The 23,116-nt window shown below is 38.8% G+C and overlaps 1 protein-coding gene across 3 annotated transcripts in view; it reads right to left on the bottom strand.

Annotated features, from left to right (window-relative positions):
• Nucleotides 1–23,116, bottom strand: part of LOC138700152 (WD repeat-containing protein 20-like) — a 276,921-nt gene that overhangs the window by 121,621 nt on the left and 132,184 nt on the right. The window lies entirely within an intron of this gene.

Here is a 23,116-nt window from a genome sequence, read left to right on the forward strand (position 1 = left end):
CCGAAAAGAGAAATCAAAACCAAAACACAAACAACTTAGCCTTCTAACCTCAAATAGACTATAAACAAATGAATTCAATCAGCTGACTAGTGAAAGAGGTCTTGTGACTAGTGAAAAATTGTCACAAGTTACTAGATTGGTAAAATAGTTTGAGAAACAGAATCTACTAGAGCTGGTGAAATATACTCTGGTAACTAGTAACTGGTGAACTACTAAACTAGTATTTTTGAGAAACAGGCCCCAGGGGCCTGTTTCTCAAAACTCACGGACTAGTAATACTAGTCTGTACAGTAGTAATAATAGTTTGTTTTACAAGTCTGTGTTTCTAGAAACTACAAGGGTAAAGTAGTAGTTACCAGTTCACAGACTAGTAATATTGGTCGATTTCACCAGTTCCTAAGAGATTCTGTTTCTCAAAATGCTAATCTTGTTGATTATACTAGTATTCCACAGGAATATTCCTACAAGACTCTAAAGACTGGTGATTTCTATATTATCAGTTACCAGTGGCAATCTTTCTCAGATAATCAAAACAAAATATTGTAGTTATTTTTTTAATATGTGGTTTAGTGATTCCGATTGAAGTAGTAAAGAAGTTGTTGTGAGAAGAGCTAAAACTATATCGAGAAAGAACAATTATTATTCCTTTACGGGAGCATTGTTTAAATATAATGAATGGTTTAAATAAAGTGCTGAAAAGCTTGGAGAGTTGTTCAATATAGTGGGACCTGCCATAACAAGACAAACAAATAGAAGTCCTGCATTATCAGCAAAGCTTCAAATACAAATTGCTCTACAGATCGGGATGTTGATTATTTTCCAATGCCATCTGGTTTTTCTGCCCTAGACCAGCAACACATGCAGAATTTTTTTCCTAATAATCTGATACCAATTCATCAACTGCAGTAATTTTTGCTGGCTTTCCTCCTCAACTGCCAGTTCTTCTGACATTGTCAACTTTAGCCTACAAATTAAATAAAAAACGACACTAGTTTACGAATAGATCAAACGTAAAACTGAAAAAAAAAAAAAAAATAGCGAATTTTTCAAGTCATAAGTAGCATTCATGTCGCCAGTAGACCCACTAGCTACATAATGTGTTCATATTATGATACTGTGAACTTGAATTGGTACTCGTCAAAGTTGCTTTCTTAATGTTGGGCCAGTAAGTGTCCCTAACGTATGCATAATCTTTGTTCTGAGGTATCAGTTCCACAGCCTCACATATTACAAATTTTTTGTCCATTCGTTTACTTTATCATTTTTTGTTACTATGCTTGAAAAAGCACCAAATAATATATCCTTTGATTCATTAATCATATTGAGTCTAGTTAATTTGCTTTCAATAGATGGAATTTCAAGAAAAGAGAGAAGTAAGAACCAAAACACAAACAACTTAGCCTTCTAAACTCAAATAACAATACCAACCAATGGGTATAAACAAATTAACTCAATCAGCTGACTAGTGAAATAGATCATGTGACTAGTGAAAAATTGTCACAAGTTAATAGACTGGTAAAATAGTTTGAGAAACAGAATCTACTAGAGCTGATGAAATATACTCTGGTAACTAATAACTGGTGAACTACTAAACTAGTATTTTTAAGAAACAGGCCCCTGGTCTGCTAGCCACGTGGCCTGACTGGTGAGGGGTTCTTCTGAAGTATGTACTCCAGAAGGAGGGTAACTGAGTGGATTAAGCCGAACAAGACAGATTAAAAAGTAGAGCAAAATATAGTTTAGTGAGGGATACATTTTATTCTAATTTATTGATAAAATATATTTATTTTATTAAAGCACGAAAAAAGGGGTGAAGGTGACCCTCACCTACTTCATTTGAATAGGCGCCACTGCCTGTTCAACATCACAGACTAGCAATTAAATAGGCATTAGTGAAGCTCAGATGGCAGTCGCATTTGTCTGCTGAACTGGAGGTGCACTCATATGTGGGTTCGAGTCAACTTGGGCTGATTACCTGGTTGAGATTTTTCTAAGGTTATCCCCAAATGTAAGGCGAATGTCAGGTAATTCCATTATGATTCCACAATCGACACTAAGTAACCAAGTCGTTACAGCGTCGTTAAATAACCAAATTAAATAAATCGGCAAATGCACAGCCTTACTATGCTGCATGTAGGTGGTACAAGTAATGAAACAAAAAGAACAAGAGGAATACAAGGAGAATAAGGGGAAGACAATGAGAACGAGAGGAAAATAATGAGAACATGGGGAAGACATGGAAAACAAGGGGAAAATAAGGAGAACAATGGCAAGACATGGAGAACAAAGGGAATACAAGAAGAACAAGGGAAATAGAAGCAGAACAAGGCGAAGACAAGGAAAAAAATGGAGATAAGAAGAATCAGAGAAATACAAGGAAAACAAGTGGAAAACAAGGAAAAGAAAAGGGAAAGAGAGGGCTCCATTTCCATGTGGCGATCAATTTCTACGTTATCCGCCCTTACCTAGTAAGGAGAAAGACATAGTTTTACGTCAAAAAAACAATGATGTAGAATACAGCTTTATATTTGCCAGACTGGAACCAGTATTTAACCTATTAATAATACAGAGTTCCAAGATTTGTGCTCCTACAAGGTTAAAGGCTCAGACCAATCAGCTTGAGAGACAAGTAATGAGAATGGGCATTGTAAATAACAGACTTCCAGCCAGGGACATCGCTAGGGGGATGCGAAAGGGTGCGCAAGTACCCCATAAAAATCAGAGCACCTCTTTCCGCACCCCAGAGGGCATTTAAAGCCGTGATTTGGGCAATTTATTAAAAAAATAGGTACTATGCATAAGTTATTTTGAAGAACAAAAACATATTCCTGTAAGAGTGTAAAACAAATTTCATTAAACACGAGAAATAAAAACTAGCCATTATTCAAATTGTATATAACATTTGACATTTTACACGATTCACAGTTAAACGCAAATCAACGTTAATCTTGTTTTTATTCCATCACTAAATAGCGTTACAGCTACTTGAACGTCGTTAGCATTAATATATAGACCTATTGGTGCAATGCAGTCAACTCGACAATGAACATTCCCGTATGTCAGACTCATTATTGGTAAACTAATAGGTTATTTTTCAATATATTTAACATTGTTATTAAATGAAATTAACATTATTATAATCTACGTAGAACAACAAGACTATTTGTGGAGTTTCAGGAAGATTGAATGAATCTGAATTTTCAATATGACGTCATATTATTGTTATGCTGTGTTACGTATCACGGATTTTTTATGTACCACATTTTTACAGCTCGCACCCCATCTGCACCCTCCTTGCTCTGATCTTGGCGATGTCACTGCTTCCACCTCCTCAAATGCTGTAACCTACTCCTGTTCCAGCTGTGGTGAATGGTAAGGCAGACTCCACCACTCATGCCTGGCGAAGAGATGTTGTATCTTTACAGAATTGACTGCAAAGAACCATTCTGTAGTTTAGGGGCATGCGGTGATTTATGGCATCGTGTATGCTGTTCGAAATTATTTTGGAAACTGAAGGAAACTGTGGGAAGTAAACACAGTTTAGCAAAAAACATAATCCACTGAAATAAAGTAAAAACTTTTGATAATTGAAGCTGTAGTCGGGTGGTCCAGTGATAGGAAGATATTTCTCTTTTATATAAGTCATAGTATAGCTTCATCTTAGATATTTCTCTATTTCTTTGAGGTGTTTAACCTACGCGACGGGGATCAGCGAAGCGTGTAATAGGCACTTTGTTCTCACAGTCTGGCAGGCGCCTATCGCATTTAGACCAGTAGACGCGAGGTAGGATATTGAACTTTAGCGTAGCATAGGCTTCAGAAGCGTGGGTTTTTCCTTGTCAAGGAATGCGCTTGTAGCATTGTCTGAGGCTAGCAAACAATAGTAGCGTCTTGTGAGCGCGTCACCATAGCTAGTATTTAAAAGGGCAGCGTACTGAGACGCGTCACTCAGAATATTATCGGCACTTGAGCCGATCGCGTGCTCACTCAGAATATTACCGGCCAGTGAGCCGAGCGCGTGTTTACTCAGAATATTACCGGCACTTGAGCCGATCGCGTGCTCACTCAGAATATTACTGGCACTTGAGCCGATCGCGTGTGTACTCACAATCTTACCAGCATTTGAGCCGATCGCGTGTTTACTCACAATATTACCGGCCAGTGAGCTGATCGCGTGTTTACGCATATAGTTCTCGGCACTTGTGCCGATCGCGTATATCATACAATTCTCGGCTTTCCAGCCGATCGCGTACATCGTAAAGTTCTTGACATTTTGAGCCGATCGAGTTTCTGATATAGTTCTCGGCCATTGAGCCGATCAAAGTGATAAAGTGGAGATTTCGCGCTTTTTAGTTTGGGATTTACTCAAAAAGTAGTAGCAGTGATTTTAAACAGACGATAGACGAGATAATTACGTTGCCGAGATCACACGGAAGACAACAGCCAGTATTCCGTCGCTTGAACTCAAGTAAGGGACGTGATCTGAATAAACATACTTAGTGGAACTTTACTCCTTGGTTTTTTTTTTTTTTTCGTGTGAATGACAAACATCACAGTATATCCTACACCCACAAAACCATCAGGTCCCTGAGAAGAGATCACCTCTACCGGGGGACAGCATTTTTCACCGGCGTCCAACTGAGCAAACCGACCTCTACTCTGTCGGCGACGCGGCAGAGGAAGGAGAGGGCAACCATCACAAATGACGCAACCAACAAGTGGCACCAGGTAAACCGTCGCAAATTGGCGCCCAACGTGGGGCTCGAGAGTAAACAATACTAGTGTGGGGCACGAGAATAAAATAAACAACACCAACGTGTGGCTACGAGAATAAACAACACCAACCTGTGGTTACGAGAGTAAACAATACTGGTGTGGCTACGAGAATAAACAATACCAACGTGTGGCTACAAGAATGAACAACACCAACGCGTGGCTACGAGAATAAACAATACCACCCAGGCGGCGGGACGAGGACAACAGTAGCAGCAGCAGCAACGAGATTAACATCAGTACGAGAACAACAGTAGCAACGTGGCAACGAGATTAACATCAATACGAGACGACCGCGGGGGCGAACAGCATCTCCACCGAGACAGCGGGACGAGAGTGGAAACTGCGAGAGGGACAGAATCATCACGGCCACGCGGGACGAGCAGGGTCGACGCTACATCGAGGAGGAAGACAACGTAGATGGTAATATTTTGGAGGGTTATACATGTATGAATTTTTTTTTTTTTGTGTGTAGAGAGAATAACATTTATTTACGCGTAATTCTGTGTAGGGTTGTATGTATGTATATATATATATATATATATATATATATGTGTGTATAACATTTTGGAAGGGATTGTTATCGCGTAAGATGTATATAGGTTATGGCATATCCAGATGTTGCTAAGAAATTGGAGAATTGAGGCTGAAGGAACAGAGAGTGAGAGGAAAATAATAAGCAGAGAGAATAGAGGGATGGATAACATAGGAGACAGCGAAACGGAGGGAAGATTAGAATTGGAGAGCAGTATTGGGGACGACGAGATCATAGGAAATAGCGAAGAAACCCAGCAGTGTAGCGAGAAGGAAAAGGGAGAAGAGGGGATGATGCTAGGACAGCTAGGGATTTTGATGAAGCATATTTCAGAACAAATGAAGAAAATGGATGAAAGAGTATGTCAGAGTACAGAGCAAGCGAAGCAAATTTCAGAACAATTGAAGCAAAATTTTGAACAAATGAAACTGGATAACTCAGAACAAATGAAAAAAATGGATGAAAGGTTAGGTTAAAGTACTGAGCTAGCGAAGCAAATTTCAGAACAATTGAAGCAAAATTTTGAACAAATGAAACAGGATAACTCAGAACAAATGAAAAAAGTGAATGAGAGATTAGGTCAGAGTACAGAGCAAGCCAGGAAAATTTCAGAACAAATAAAGCAAATAGATGAGAGGCTAGGCCAAAAGACTGAACAACTGATGAGGCAAATGGACAGCAAACTATCAGAAATGGAGAGTAGGATGGAAGAAAATTCCAGAGAGATTAGGGAACAGGTGAACCAGCTGATAGAGAGTCGAATAGAAAACTTTGAGGGGAAGATAGTAGACAATAATGCGGAAATAGAAAGTCAACTAGGAGTCGTAGTAGATAAGATGGCAGAGAACATGAGGGAACTAGAGGAAAAGGTGAGGAACAGCACAATTGCAGAGAACGAAAAGATGAGGTCGGCCATAGAAGGAACGGTAGATGAGAGGTTACAAGGGATGGACCGAGAGATGGAGGCGATTAGGCGAGTAGTGAGAGACCAGGGAAAGGAAGAGAGAGAACGCCTCGAGAGTTTAGAATCAAGATGGAATTCGATACAAGATAGGATCCATGGAGTTACAGTCGATAATTCAATTAGCGGACCGAGTGCGAGCGGAACGCCTAGTGCGAGCAGTAGTATGGAGTTAGGAAATATAGTAGGAGGTGGTAACATAAGTAATCATGTGATCGGAGAGAACCAAGACCCCAGAAATCAGGAACAATGTAATTTAAATATTGTAAACGAGAGGTCATCTTTAGGTCGCCCACAGTATCCCACGCATATTATTGATGAAATTGGTTATCCCGTATTTGATGAGGTGGAATTCTCAAACCCTCACTGTTATATCCGCGAATTGGAAACGTATTTTCATGTGAAAGGGGTACCAGAGGAACTAAAAATGACCGTCGTGAGAAAAAGTCTGAGAGGACGGCCACTTAATTGGGTTCTCGTAGTGTTAGACGCACAGGTTAGCTATGGAGAATTCAAAACAAAGTTCTCTGACCGGTATTGGGGGCAGAGGCAACAGCAGAAAATTAGAAAAGAAATCAATGATAGCAGGTTTGATGCTAAGAAAGGCATATCGATGATTGATTACTTTATGGAGTTTGTCAAAAAGGGAAAGAGTCTAAATCCACCAATACCAGATTCCGAATTGATACAAACTATCATATCTCATTACACGGAAAATATTAGGTATAATTTAATTATCGTGGGACCACGAGATTTTGGGGAGACAATTGACCTCCTGACCGCGCTAGACAGCTCCGACATGACACACAACAGAGGCGAAAGTTATGGCGCAACAAATGGCGTAGAGAAGAGAACGCAGGGTTATTCCAGCCACTTGAAGGCGGAGAGAGGGGCACATGGCACTCTCTCACTACCTAGAGGGAACATGAATGTAAATAATTGGGCAGCTGAGAGACAACAAGGCTATGGGCATAATAATAATAATAGTCGGGGTCAAAGTGGCATTGTCAGCCCAAACAGAAATAGGAGGGATATTCAACCTGTCAGAAATATGTACAACCGCAATAATCCTGGTGTTGACTGCGGTAGCGGAAATAATGTAAATAGGATGAGAACTAATGGGGGCGGACCAGTCCGCAGAATTAATCATATAAGATGGTACACGGATAGAGAGGCAGATATGCACCCTAGGGACAGCAACCCACCCCATTGGTTAAGAAATAGGAGATACAGGCAGGGATTCTGGCAGCCTAATTTTGGTAGGGGCTGGAATAATAGGAGAGACTGGAGGAGGCAAGAACAAGAAAGAGACCGCAGAAATGTATTAATGGTGGCGGCGCAGCAGGGAAACAATAGAATGCCAGCCATGTGTAGCAATGAGTGTGACAGGCCGGCAAGTCCGGGTAGAGATCCTTCAGCAAGGAGGAACGAAATGAGAGATGAGTGTGGAAATGGGTCCGCTTCGGGAAACTAGAATGCAGAAGTCTTAAGGACTCAGAGATTTCTGTAGCCGAGTGTCATAGAACACTGTCTGAAGGGTCCGCAAACGCGATAAGTGTAAAAAGACCGAGTGAAATCACATGCTGAGAAACGGATAATAAGGGCATATACACATTACCCTGTATAAATGTAAATATTTTTGGTATTGATTGTTGTGTACTATTAGATTCTGGGTCAACCAACAATGTGTGCAGCATGGAATTTTTTCAGAAAATTAAAGAGTCAGGAGTAAAATTGCAGGTACTTCCGATTTGCTCACTGTACTGCGCAGGTGCGTTAGGGAAAAAGCGGGAGAAAGTTAGATTCCAGGTGCTGTTCGAGATCGAATGTGGTGATCTAAGACTACAGGCAATTTTCCTAGTTGTGCAAAAATTAACCATGGATGTTATAATTGGCGTAGAGAGTTTCTACGAATGGCAGGCATTATTAGATTTCGGAGGAAATAATTTAGGTGTGATCACTCAAGAGGGAAACATAGGACACGTACCGTTTAGCACAGGGGGCGTATTGACCGAAGGAGATGAGAGATCGAAAGGGGAAAGAGAGCTGCAGGAGGAATTATTCTTTGTAGAACATATCCGAATTTGCAAGAATACTGTAATCGAGATTAATCCATGAGAAAATGAGGGCCGTAAGAAGGGAACATGTAATGTAGACTGCGGGAATTGTGATTTATGCATTGTAGAATTAGCCCTGGTGCAGCCATTACGTAATAGTCACTTGTGTGAAAGTGACGTTGATAACGCGGTAGGAACGCAATACTGTGTAGAAGGAGTAGCCGCCGCGAACAATAGAATTGACGAGGGTATGTTCGAGGCAGTGAATAGGAAAGTCAGTGAAGCGTACGGGATTAGTGAGAAAGAGAGAAAACAATTAATGGACGTTGTAATAGACAATTTAGATGTATTTTCAGATACGCCGGGGTTGTGTAATGTGTACACACACAAAATTAATGTAGAGGGATTAGAGATATTTCGGCATAAGTGTAGGCCCATTCCTCTTTCGATACGAGAGCAGGCAGACGAGGTCATTAACAACATGTTGAGGGACGGAATAATTGAAGTATCAGATTCTCCTTATGTAAACGCCTTGTGTTGGGTAAGGAAGCAGAATGGTAGCCTGCGGGTCACGATCGATGCCCGACATGTAAATTCCTTTTTCAGTTCGAGACAACTTCCGCACGGAACCCATAGATACACTTTTAAGCAGGATGAGCGATTGTTCAGTGTTCACAAGCTTAGATTTAACAAGTTCATTTTGGCAGATCCCTTTAGACGAGGAATCGAGGAAATATACCGCGTTTTTGCATAACGGACGCGTATATCAGTACACGCGCTGCCCTTTTGGTATTGCAAGTTCAGGATCGGGGTTATTAAGAGCACTCGATAGAATTTTCATGGACTCCACAAAAGAGTTTTTAGCGCAGTATGTGGACGACTTTTTGATATATGGGAACAATATACAGAGACACATTCGAGACATTGATTTTGTATTAAGTAAACTCAGGGAAGCTGGCATGACAGTGAAATTAGGGAAGACTGCATTCTTCAAAATTGAGACCGAATTCTTGGGTTATGTGATTTCAACGGAAGGAGTTAGGCCGAACCGAGAGAGAGTGGAGAGCATTATGAAAATCCCACCTCCTAAGAACAGGAAGCAGGTTCGGGGATATCTAGGTATTCTCCAATACCAAAATAGGTCCTTGGTTAATTTCGCGCGACACGTGCATCCACTGAGGGAACTCCTAAAGAAAGATACACCATTTAAATGGGGAGCAGCGGAACAAGAAGCTTTCGATCGGTCGAAACTATTGTTCACTGACTCGATTCTGTTGGAAAGGCCTAACAACAGCCTACCTTACCAGATCTACACTGATGCATCTTCGTATGGTTATGGCGCAGTACTGTGTCAAACTAGCGAAGACAACGAGCGACACGTGATTGCCACGGCCTCGAGAGGTTTGTCGCGTATGGAAAGTAACGCATCAATTACGGAGTTGGAAATTTCTGCAGTGTACTTTGCACTACAGAAGTTTCGGCAGTACATTTTCAATCGTCAGATAGTAGTGTACACGGATCACGTGAGTTTAGGATTCCTAAACCGGTGCAAACTGACCAACTCTAGGATATCTAGATATGTACATGAAATTCTCGCCTATGACGTAACTATAACGCATATTCCGGGATCAGAAAATATCTTCGGAGATTGTCTGTCTCATTTGAATTCAAAATCGGGGTTACCGGAAACTATTACCGCCCCTAAATATGAGATCGCGGTCATGAAAATTCATTCCACCGGGAATAGTTCACTTGCGGGTAGATTTCATAGGATTGCAGATTTGCAAGATGAGGACCCCGCGATAAGAAATATGAAGAACACGGCTAAAGAGATCTCACAGGCTCAAGGTGAGTCAATTGGTCTGCGCTCTGGAGTGTTGTATAAGTTACACGGTAGAGATGTCCAGAAATGGAAAGTGTACATTCCTACAAGCATGGAAGAAGAACTGATTCGTGATTTTCACGTATCAATGAGTCATTCAGGGAGCGAGAGAGTTTCGCTAACCCTGGCTGAATCAGTTTATATCAAACAACTGGCAAGGAAAGTTAGGAAAGTTGTCTCTTGTTGTGTAATTTGTCAGAAGACAAAACCTATGAATGTAAAATTCGACAGTGTAGCACAAGTTATTGTCAGGGGAAGCAAAAACGAGCTTGTAGCTGTTGACGAGCATGGTCCTATGGCAATGCTGCATTTGGACATAAATATATTTTTGTAACTTATGATGTGTTCATTAAATTTGTAAAAATCTACCCTGTGCAGTCACTATCAAGTAAAATATGTGCAGATAAGATACTTAACGATTATGTACCGAAGTATGGTCCAGTGAAAGCATTGCTGTGTGATAACGTCTCGGTACATAAATCGAGGTTATTTACTGAGACTAAGAGGCGCAGGCATCAAAATGTATAATTGCTCCGCTTATTTTCCAAGCGGAAACCCCTGTGAGAGAGCCCTCAGGGACATTTCATTGTATTTTAGAATCTTATGTCACAGGAACCATAAAGACTGGTTTAAACAATGTAATGTAATCGAGAAGGTGATGAACCATTCAGTGAACCCTACTACTGGGATCGCTCCCATAAAACTAATGTTAGGGATAGACCCGGATCCTATGATCGGAAAGCTCCCGGAGGCTATACAGGAGGGTGATTCGATGAATGAGGAGCAACTGTGTAGATTGGCATTGGATAGGATAGAGAAAAAGGCAGAAAAGAGAAGGTCAAAAGTAAAGAGGTATAGACACAGGTGGGAACCAAAGGTTGGAGATCAAGTGTTGTTAAGAGACATAGTTATCGTCGGCTTTAAGAGGCCGGTACTCGAGGATGGAGCTACTGTATAAGGGACCATTCTCTATAGCAAATAAATTTGGAGACCATACCTACGAGTTGAAGGACCTAGACAAAAACAAGGTTCTAGGTCAATACCATAAACAGCTACTAAGACCATTCAGGCAAGACAATGTAAATATAGATATGTAAGTTAGAATGGTGAGCTAGACTCTATTGTGTGAAGGCAGGATACCAGTGTACAGTGCGACGCAGTGTAACTGCGTACGCAAGGCGGATGTGTGATTTTAAAATATGTGAAACTGTAAATAAAAATCATATGAATTTTGTAAATAATGTATGTAAATAGTGTGAGGGAGGATTAACGAGTATGCTTGAATGATGACTGTGTGCACAGAGAGATTGTTTAAAAACATATATGTCATGTTTATTTTAGAATTTGTATATAGTTGAGTAAGATGGCGTGTATCCTGGCTGATCGCGATAGGGACAACGGTAGACTGGCATTATCGAAGGCGAGATTTCCCAACAATGAAAATTCTTTAGGGGAATTTCCATTGTTGAGAAAGGGGCATTTGAAGCTGTAGTCGGGTGGTCCAGTGATAGGAAGATATTTCTCTTTTATATAAGTCATAGTATAGCTTCATCTTAGATATTTCTCTATTTCTTTGAGGTGTTTAACCTACGCGACGGGAATCAGCGAAGCGTGTAATAGGCACTTTGTTCTCACAGTCTGGCAGGCGCCTATCGCATTTAGACCAGTAGACGCGAGGTAGAATATTGAACTTTAGCGTAGCATAGGCTTCAGAAGCGTGGGTTTTTCCTTGTCAAGGAATGCGCTTGTAGCGTTGTCTGAGGCTAGCAAACAATAGTAGCGTCTTGTGAGCGCGTCACCATAGCTAGTATTTAAAAGGGCGGCGTACCGAGACGCGTCACTCAGAATATTATCGGCACTTGAGCCGATCGCGTGCTCACTCAGAATATTACCGGCCAGTGAGCCGAGCGCGTGTTTACTCAGAATATTACCGGCACTTGAGCCGATCGCGTGCTCACTCAGAATATTACCGGCACTTGAGCCGATCGCGTGTGTACTCACAATCTTACCGGCATTTGAGCCGATCGCGTGTTTACTCACAATATTACCGGCCAGTGAGCCGATCGCGTGTTTACGCATATAGTTCTCGGCACTTTTGCCGATCGCGTATATCATACAATTCTCGGCTTTCCAGCCGATCGCGTACGTTGTAAAGTTCTTGGCATTTTGAGCCGATCGAGTTTCTGATATAGTTCTCGGCCATTGAGCCGATCGAAGTGATAAAGTGGAGATTTCGCGCTTTTTAGTTTGGGATTTACTCAAAAAGTAGTAGCAGTGATTTTAAACAGACGATAGACGAGATAATTACGTTGCCGAGATCACACGGAAGACAACAGCCAGTATTCCATTGCTTGGACTCAAGTAAGGGACGTGATCTGAATAAACATACTTAGTGGAACTTTACTCCTTGGTTTTTTTTTTTTTTTCGTGTGAATGACAAACATCACAGTATATCCTACACCCACAAAACCATCAGGTCCCTGAGAAGAGATCACCTCTACCGGGGGACAGCATTTTTCACCGGCGTCCAACTGAGCAAACCGACCTCTACTCTGTCGGCGACGCGGCAGAGGAAGGAGAGGGCAACCATCACAAATGACGCAACCAACAAGTGGCACCAGGTAAACCGTCGCATAATCCATCTTGAATCTTTCGTACACTACTTTTAACACTTGAATACAAATAATTGATTAAATGGCGATCTTACTTGTGTTAATTGTGTAAGCACAAACACACAAACAAATAAATACAACCACACAGGCGTATACAAACTCACATGCAATAGTTGCGACAGTTTCTACATTGGACAGACAGGCAGATCATTCCAAACTCGATACAAAGAACACATTAAAGCAATAACCAGAGGACACAATATATCTACATATGCCGAACACATAACTAATGCTAACCATACATACAATAACATAAATACAGACATGGATATCCTACACATACAGCTCAAAAACCAAAAACTCAACACATTAGAACAATATGAAATATACAGACACGCTAAAACACACCCTGATCAAATTCTCAACACACAGATCAATTGCAGAACACACACACTATTTGACACCACATTTCAACACTTTTCAACAATCGAATGCACCCACACAACAGACAGCGAAGTTCGAGATGATGCCGAGATCTAGTAGGCTCTGAGGATGGTGTGAAGAAGGACCGATACAGCTGTAAGCCGCACATGCTTACACAATTAACACGAGTAAGATCGCCATTTAATCAATTATTTAAAAACTTTTGGTGACTTCAGTGATGACATCACCGTAGAAAATATGTGTACTCCTTAACTGGTGAAGAACGTTCTTTTCTATTGACAGAAGTGCCAAGTCTGAGAAACACTCTTGACTCTGAGTACTCCTTTGGTATGTTTTAATTCTCTTCAGTGCAGAGAACGATCTTTCTACAGACTGTTGTGGTTGGAATGGTTATGATGAGTAATACTTCAGGCAACGCTGTATCTAGTTGTCTACTCTTCAGTGAATTTACAAGTTGGTACGGAGTTTGTCAATGAAGTCTTCAAATGAGTACAGTACAGTGAGTTCATTCTTTAATCTGACAATGTCAAATACGTCCTTGTGGAATTCTCTGAGTTTTTAAAATACAGATAGAGGAAAATTTGTTCTGTATGCTTTATACTTCTTTGTATCCAGTACGGATGTACATTGTACTTGCTCTAATGAACCAAATCTTTGTTCTAATTGCAGAATTGTGTTGTCCAAAATGTCACTGTACAGAGATTTCCTTAATACCGTGGAATCTTCACCACTATAATGTCGTTTAGCAGGAGTGTCATCTTTGACATCATGATATGCCTGAGTTTCACTCCAGATTAAATCGCCTGATTTCTGAGGTTTAGTATTTCTCTTTTGATCTCCTGAATCTTTTGAAAGCAGTACAGAATATCTAAATGTTTAGACTAGAGGATATTGAAAAGTATATCTGTGTAGCAGAAAAGTCGCTGAATGTCAATAATAAAAATGTTGTTTGAGGATTGCTCAGGAATTTAAAAAAACTTTGCGCAATGTTTCACTGTCCCAGTTTGAACTTACATCCAGTATATGTTGAAAGAATCCAAAAAATGAGATGCAGTGCTCTTCCACAGTGCGGACTAGATGAGGTGAAAAACTGTAATGTGTAGGGGCATTTCTTGGCGTTCTCTTTGTTGTAAAGTCATTTAGTCTACTAGTTCATTTAGAGGATTTGTGGAAAAATGAACCCAATCCTATTAACGTCTGGAAAAATATTCTGCAATCTTTTATGCAGGACATTAGATTCAAGTTGTGGCTAAAGCAGTGGACAAATATAGCCTTTGGGTACAGTTCTTGAACTTTAGCTCTCAATCCACCTGTATGACCTGACATCACAGCTGTTCCATCAAAAGTCTGTGGAACAAACTTAAGAGTCAAATCAAATTCATTAATAATTTGGATCACATGCAGCAATAAACCATTGGCTGATCTATCTGCATTGACATATGTAAATGAAATAAATCTCTCATGAGGTTTCCCAATGTCAAAATTAACGAATCTCAGAGTAGTTGAGAGCTGAGAAGAATTCATTACGTCTGACATGTCATCTAATAATAGAACAACAAATGTTGATTCTGTAATTTCTTCTTTTATTTTACCTAGAACTACATTACTGACTGCAGGGATTATGCCATTATTAATTCTCTTTGACATTCCTCGAAAAATGCTTGATGTTTCAAGATGACTGCTTAAGGTTGCATCATAATTAGCTAGTAAGTCTAATACACCACAGTAAACATCCATGTTGTGAGAATCTTCTCTCTCACTGTGTCCACGAAATTTAAGTTCATGAAGAGCTATAAAACATACAGTGTCAATGAACCTCTTAAGACCTCTCTGTTTTTCCTGACAGACTCATTACGTTGTGCAATATTTACACGTAATTGCTCATTGAGCTGAATGGTCTATTCGTGTAGTTCCGAAAGTCCTCAGTTGTAGCAAGGCAGAAATATGCGACTAATATTTTACGTGTTTCTGAATGGCATTGAGTAAATTGTTATGATTATCATAGCCACTGTTAGACCAAATAGTCTGCTCTATTGCAAATAACAAATATGGCCAACAAAAGAATTTAAGTTTTGAAATCCCTGCAAATCCATTCTGTTTTGCTGTACTGAGATACCTGAAAATGTCGCATTTATTCTTGATTTTTGTCTTTGTGTGTTTTAAGGTTAGACAGTTCTGGACAAAGTCTCCCAGATTGCACAATTTCCGATTTTTCATTGAAACTCTTTAAACAAAATGGTTTCTGCAACAACTGTTCTATTATGCATAACGGCTCCGTCATTGTTAATTGCAAAGAGAGAATAAGTAATCTGCACTATGATAGTGTTACTTTTCAAGTACTGTTAACAAATTAATGCCACGAAACTTTATGAAAAATAAGTACTTACAGTACCTCTCTGGAATAATGGAAGTGTTGAACATTCAGAAATAATCACTAAACAAATGTTACTATTCTGACACAATAACATAAATACAAACGCTTGGAAGAATTTAACTTTCTTTCCTATCTATGCAGCCTACTCTCGCGCTCCTTCAAGCCAGGCAGAGGATGGCTTATAGCTTTTCCTACATGCTATAAGTTGCATACTATGTGCATGTGCCATATTATGCGATGCTATACAAACAAGCAGCTCTGGACAGGTGGTAGGGGAGCAGTATTCCCATTGCAGAAGCACTAGTTGTAGTTGATATATTTTCTGTGCATTCCCAAGAGAGAAGGAAAAGCTAAATGAAAAACAGATTTATATTTATAGAATTTTTCAAAATCCTATTGGATAAGCGGTGCTTTCCTAGTATACCCAGAATGCACATCCCTGCTGTAGTCTGACTTACTCTGTACAAGCATGTAAATTCTATAGAATTGGAATAGGCTCAAAGAGTCTCGTAACAGAAAATAATGATAGTGCCAATTTGTCACATGAAAAATTACTGCAGATTGCAAACTGAACTCTGTATGAATGTTTTCTATAAGACTGGAGTGCATTCTGCAGACGTTGAATGCTAGAAAATGAATGCTGAGAGATGCATGAAACTTTTTATGACGTAAATTATTGCTTACTCACAAACATAATGGCTTCTAACAATGCTCAAATGGTGAGATGAAGCTCTAAAATTTCACTAGAATAATTCATAGACGTAAAATAATGTTCTTGCATTAATGGTATTTGTGACCTCCATAGTAGAGACATCCTACACTTTGCAAGTAATCATGCTTTTTTTTCATTCCATAAGATGTTATGATTGAGTACAGGATGCAGAACTAAACAAACATAATTATATAGCTAAGACATCAGTATATAAATAATAATGATAAATAGGCAGATCAATAAATATTACTTTCTATAAAAATCAGTCTGAATGGGTAACATTATAAAGTGTCACATACTTCTTTGTTGCATAAAATACAATAAGAAAATTAAGTAAAAGAAAAAAAAATCTTGATGGGGACACATTTTTTCCTTGTACTTTTGACATGTTTCACAACAATTCAGTTCCTTTACCATGTTGAAAATGATACTACCGTTTATACTTTATTTTCTTGAAATATCATTCGAAAGCCATACATACATACATACATATATACATACATACATACATACATACACACACATACATACATGAAAATATTTAATGTGCATCAAAATAAATGAACTTTCATTTTTTGGGTTACATACAAAACACATTCTCTGTAGTCTCAGAATAAAGACGATTTAATTTAGAAACAGTACACTTTAAATACGCACGCACACACACATATGTAATTAATTTTTCACAAATTTACATAGAAAACGCACACACAGATATATACAATGCGATTTTTACAGCTGTGCATACAATTTCTGCATGCTGGCTCCCGGAAAGTGATAGCTTAAGACCTGAGACTATACCATGCACAGAGAAAAAAATGCTCCAACTATACAGTGCACATGCAGTGAACAAAAGAACAGGTACCATATTATTAATATATGCAATTTTAAAACAACTAATCTAACTTACCACATTGTGGCAGGTGCTCGATATATTGAGATTCTTTTCTTGTAATTCTAAATCTTCAAACCTTGCTTCAGTATTTCACACTCCCTTATTCTCCACTATATCTTTTGTATTTTCGAGCTTTGAAGACTTCAGTCTAAATTATCAATGAAAACTAGAAGTAATTCTATACATATTAAAATCACGTTGTCAAAACTTCTTCCATCAGAGTTTATTCTACATGGGGGGGGGAGGGGGGGAGGGCGGAATACAAAGAAAATTGTATGGCGATTCTTGAAGTTGAGCACCAATGTAACTTTTTCGCTTGAAATAAATACTCATTTTTTTTTTACTAAAAAAATTTATATTTTAGATGGTTCATTCCAGAATAACTTTACATTTAAATATATACTAATACGACTAATATGAACAAAATCCATCTAGTAAGTTTCGAGAACTTACCGTTCACAGACTGACTGCATGTTCAAAATCATTTTTTTCTCACAATGGTAATTGGACAAGAACAGTGCCATACAAGATTTAAGTGAAAGATCCATCTACTGTCTCATCATTTTTCAAGCAGTCCATCTCACTCTAATCTGTGTAATATAATGTGCCTCGTAATTTTCCTTGCAGTCCATCTCACTTCTTTGTCTATATAATTATATGATAAGGTGTATTGCAGTTAAAAATAGTTAAACATCAGAAAACATAGGTAATTGGGAACGTTGTCTCATAAATATGTCTATATCGAAGGACCACTATTCCTAAAATGTAATTTTAATAGAAGACATAAGAGATGGATTTGGACATACTACATACTACGACATAAGTATTGACCTTCCAGCTTTCCAAATCTGTTTTCAGACTGTATATATCACTAAAAGTTTAGACAATACAAGTCTTTTTGATGTAAATGTGTTGTTGGATGTAATGTGTAGTTACGAGGGTCACTCCAAAAGTGATGCACAGCATTTTTTTTTAAATTTATTTTTTATTCTATACCTTTCCAATTTATGGAGGTCATAGATACATCCTTCTCGCCTTATATTCAAATTTAATTTAAGTCGTTCCCGTGAGTGGCGCCATGATAACACTCCTTCAAGATGGCTGCTCTACTTGACATTCATCAGAAGCAATGTGCTATTATCGAGTTTCTGTGCTGTAGGAATGAGACAGTGGGAAACATTCACAAGAAGTTAAAAAAGGTGTATGGAAATGCAGCTGTCGATTGCAGTACAGTTAGTCGGTAGGAAAGCTGATTATCTCGTGAAAGAGAGAATGCCAATATTCGAGATACTCCTCACAGCGGCAGATCCTGCACTGCACAAAGTCCTGACAATGTGCAGAGTGTTAACAGCATGGTTGTGGCTGACAAAGGCGTAATAGTGAAAGAACTGTCACTCCAAGTTGGAATAGAAGATGGAAGTGTGTGCAGAATATTGAAATAGTTGAGGTTAAAAAAAGTTCATGCCACGTGGGTTCCAAGGATGGTGACAAAAGCCTACAAAGAAATCTGAAAAACAGTGTGCAGCGAACTTTTGAACCAATATGAGAATGGTGGAGATGAATTTCTTGCAAGAATTGTGACAGGAGATGAAAAGACCACAGACCAAATCAGAAAACTTGAATGGACAACACTGAAACATCCACCTTAAAGTCCTGATCTGGCACCATGCAATTACCATCTCTTTGGTAAACTGAAGGAATCCCTTCGCGTAACGAGGTTTAAAGATGACAATTCGCTCATGCACACTGCTAAAGAGTGACTCAGACGTGTTGGTCCAGACTTTTACCGTGCAGGTCTACACGCTCTCGTTCCAAGGTGGAGTAAGGCAGTTGAAAAGGGCGGGGATTATGTGGAAAAGTGACATTTTGCTCCTAAAGGATGTATCTACATTCTATAAAAATAGCAAAGTTGTAGGATAAAAATATAAGTTTTAAATAAATGTTGTGCATTACTTTTGGAGTGACCTTCATAGTTTGTGATTTAGCTGCATATGGCAGCACTAGTTAGGAAACATACAGTTTGTTCATGTGTTTGCTGCTGCACTGGATGTAGCATTGCTATAGACTTTCCAGAACTTTCTAGAAGTGACATTAACTAGCTTGGCATCAGTTGAAAAAGGACGCTATGAGCAATATGGCTAAGTCAGACCAGAGAAGTGTGGCTTGTGACATTGTAACTTATTTTATATGGAAACACAGTCCACTGTGTATATACCACGAAGTTCATGTGTTTGCTGCTATACTGGCTGTAACATTGCTATAGACTTTCCAGAACTTTTTAGAAGTGACATTAACCAGCTTCATGTCAGTTGAAAAAGGATTCTATGAGCAATATGGCTAAGTCAGACCAGGGAAGTGTTGCTTGTGACATTGTAACTTATTTTATATAGAAATACAGTCCACTGTGTATATACCACGAAGTTCATCCAGGAAGTAAGTTCCAGTGGCGTCCAGAGATGGCATGATTAGTTGGACAGGAATGCGTATGTGTAGCAGTAGAGAGGGGATATATGGCAATAATGCAATGCAGTTTCAATCTTGTGATGGCAGTAGTTATGGCATAGCACTAGGAAAAAATGGCTGTACTGATATTGTCTCCCACCAACTGCAAGATTCATCTATATAATTATATGATAAAGTGTATTGCAGTTAAAAATAGTTAAACATCAGAGAACATAGGTAATTGGTTCAGCATTCAGTGAATTACCTGCACCATCGTCTGACCACACTGTCACTCATAATGTCGGGTCCATACACATTGCACAATTGGCAGTAGATTTCTGCTGGAGATTGCTTCTGGGCATGCAGAAATCGGATAACTGCACGACGAAGACTGTAGTGGCTGACAATCCCTGGTGATGCCAGAACTGAAGGAAAGTGTGGGGCAAGCAGTTTTGCAGAACCGGCGCTTCACAATTTCGGAACTCTCCGATCAATTCCCCCAGATGTCTCGCTTACTGCTGCACGAAATCGTCTCTGGTGGCTTGGTTTTCGGAAAGTGTGTGCAAGATGGGTGCCAAAGCAGCTGACAGATGAACACAAAACGAAATGTCTGGCAGTAGCATTGACATTCCTCAAGCAGTACGCAGAGAAAGGTGACGAGTTTCTGTTGTCACTGGGGATGAAACATGGGTGTCGCATGCCACACCAAAAAGAAAACAACAATCCATGCATTGGTGGCATAGTGGTTCACCTCTGAGGACCAAATTCAAGTAGACAATCTCTATCAAAAAATTATGTGCATTGTCTTCTGGAATCGATGTGGTGTCCTCATGTGCGAGTTTTTACTGCAAGGGGAGACTGTTAATGCTGAGTGGTATTGTCAAATATTGCGATCGAGAACAAGAAGCATTATGCTTTTGCACGACAATGCATGACCCTATACAGCCGATGCCACACAGAATCTGTTGCTTCAGTTTGGATGGGAGATCTTCGACTGTCTAATCTACAGCCCTTACGCCAAGAGACTTTCATCTCTTCAGTCTCATGAAGCACTTTCTGGCAGAAAAACGTTTCCACAACGATGCTGAGGTACAGATGGCAGTGACTTCATGGCTCCAGATGTTGGCGACAGACTCCTAAGACATGGGCATACAAACATTGGTGCACCGGTACGATAAATGCCTCAATAACGGTGGTGACTATGTTGAAAAGTAACCAGTGAATCTCTGTAAATAATGCAATAAATATTTCTTACTTTTTGAAGTTTTTAATTTCTTTATCAGCCATTGGAACTTACTTCCTGGATGTACCTCGTCTTTGGCAATAAATCTTCTAAATTCAAGAGCCCATGGCCCCAAATCTTTTTGGTCCACCAGGGCTGGACTGATGTGATACATTTGGATACACATATGTCTATGCAGAAGAGTCATTTGACAAAAAAGCCTTACATTAGATTGAAATGTAAGATCCAGTGCCAACTGTTGATTATTCAGGAACAGATAGTGTAATGGCAATACAACTTTTATGTAAAGTAATCACAAAGTAGAGACCTTTAATAATCTCTATTGTATTTTATTGTAAATACAAAAGTTTTTCGTTTATTTTTACATTAATAAACAGATATCTGTAAATTTTTATGCAAGTTTTTTTTTTTTTTTTTTTTTTTTTTGTGTAACAGGTGTCTTGTGGTCCGTCTCACTGGGATTTTTCATTGAAACCTTAGTGTAGTCAGCCAGCGTGGTTTGGGAATGCGCCTACCTTGAGTGTTAGCGCAATAGATCGTAACAGGTCATAGTGCTGGACCATAGTGCCCCCTCCTGTAAATTCCATATCTCAACTGACTGAATTACATGGTTTAGGAATGAGCTCTAAAAAATGGGCCATGCACCCACGTCTTCTCCCCAAATAAATTTTGACATTCTTCAAATTAATTCCATGTGGTCAGCCTCAATCTCCCGTGCAAGGATGAGTGTTAAATACTCTTAAATATTTCTTCTTCCATTTTTTCTTCATTTCATTTCATTCATTCCATATGGTACTTTTCACTCCATTTTGTATCTAATTATTTGACAGGATTAATTTTGACTATTCCAGTTCAGGATTTGAGAGTTAAACTTCAGAAACCATAACTGGAAATTTATGGCTAAAAGTAATTTTATTAGAAGATGTATTTACGAATTTTCTGGAACCAATGTTCCACTGTCAATTTTTTTTTTCGTAACAAGGATGCATATTTCCGTCAAAATCTTGAATTTGATTTTTATTTTATATTATCAAAATATTTTCTTTAAAGGCAAAGTAATAACAAGGCACCACACTAATCTTTGCCAAGGCATACACCACTCCATTATGTTACCTATAGACACAATGACAAAGCAGCAAGTACGCCAAATTTAAATTAAAGCGATAATTCTATACAGAGAGACAACCAATGTTAAAAATTTAAATCATAGACGTCAACTGATATTGGTGTTACAAGAGAGACTCAGATGAGGCTGCTCTAAGACAGCAATATTTTAAAACATTTGCTTCAATGAACAATTAAGAATGTTGGCAATTAAATGAAATGGCTTGGAAATTTCAATGGAAGATATATTATATCCACAGTCTAGTATATACAGTCACGAAGCTCAATACATAGGGAATATGCATCCATAGAGTTGCAAACCACTAAGATTGCTACTATCGCCTCATCACAGACAATGTGAAATAGTACAGGCACAGTCTATTGTTCCTAGTATCCTCAACAACTCAAGCTTCGTGACTGTATATACTAGACTGTGCTATATTACTGTATACATACCTCTTTGCAGAAAGTTATTAAATTAACACCACTGAAAAGTTTATGATACGGTATTTCATAATAAAATACAAAAGGCATATTCTGCTTCAGACATTTTATTTCATGAGTGTTACATAGCCTCATATTTTCATATTTAAGCAGAAATACATTATGTACCTATATTATTTTTCATATCTTCATGTATATTTACATAAATACAAACAAGCAAAGAAATGAATGTTCTCCATTTTCTTATTACTATTTCATTTACAATTCCATTGTATCATTACATAACAAATGTCCCAAAACATTACACATTACAGATTTTTAATGTTTATTGACTTATACCAACAATCGCAAATAAATCAATATATAATAAACCTTTACAAACATAATAACAACAATACATTTAGTCATGATCAATGAACATAATCTGTGGAAAGGATACATGTTATGTGTGACTTGCACAAAATAAATTTTTCAATGTAACAGTGCAAGGCAGGACATTTGTGGGGGAATAAATGACATTAAAATTAAATATTCGTAGCTATTTGTCTTAGAATAACCTCATTATTTACAAGAGGAAAATTATTTCAGCCATGATGTAACATCTTTTGATTAAATCATAGAACTTACTGACAATATGA

The sequence above is a fragment of the Periplaneta americana genome, chromosome 5 (genome assembly GCF_040183065.1).
Source record: "Periplaneta americana isolate PAMFEO1 chromosome 5, P.americana_PAMFEO1_priV1, whole genome shotgun sequence".
In the NCBI taxonomy this organism is placed as follows: domain Eukaryota; kingdom Metazoa; phylum Arthropoda; class Insecta; order Blattodea; family Blattidae; genus Periplaneta; species Periplaneta americana.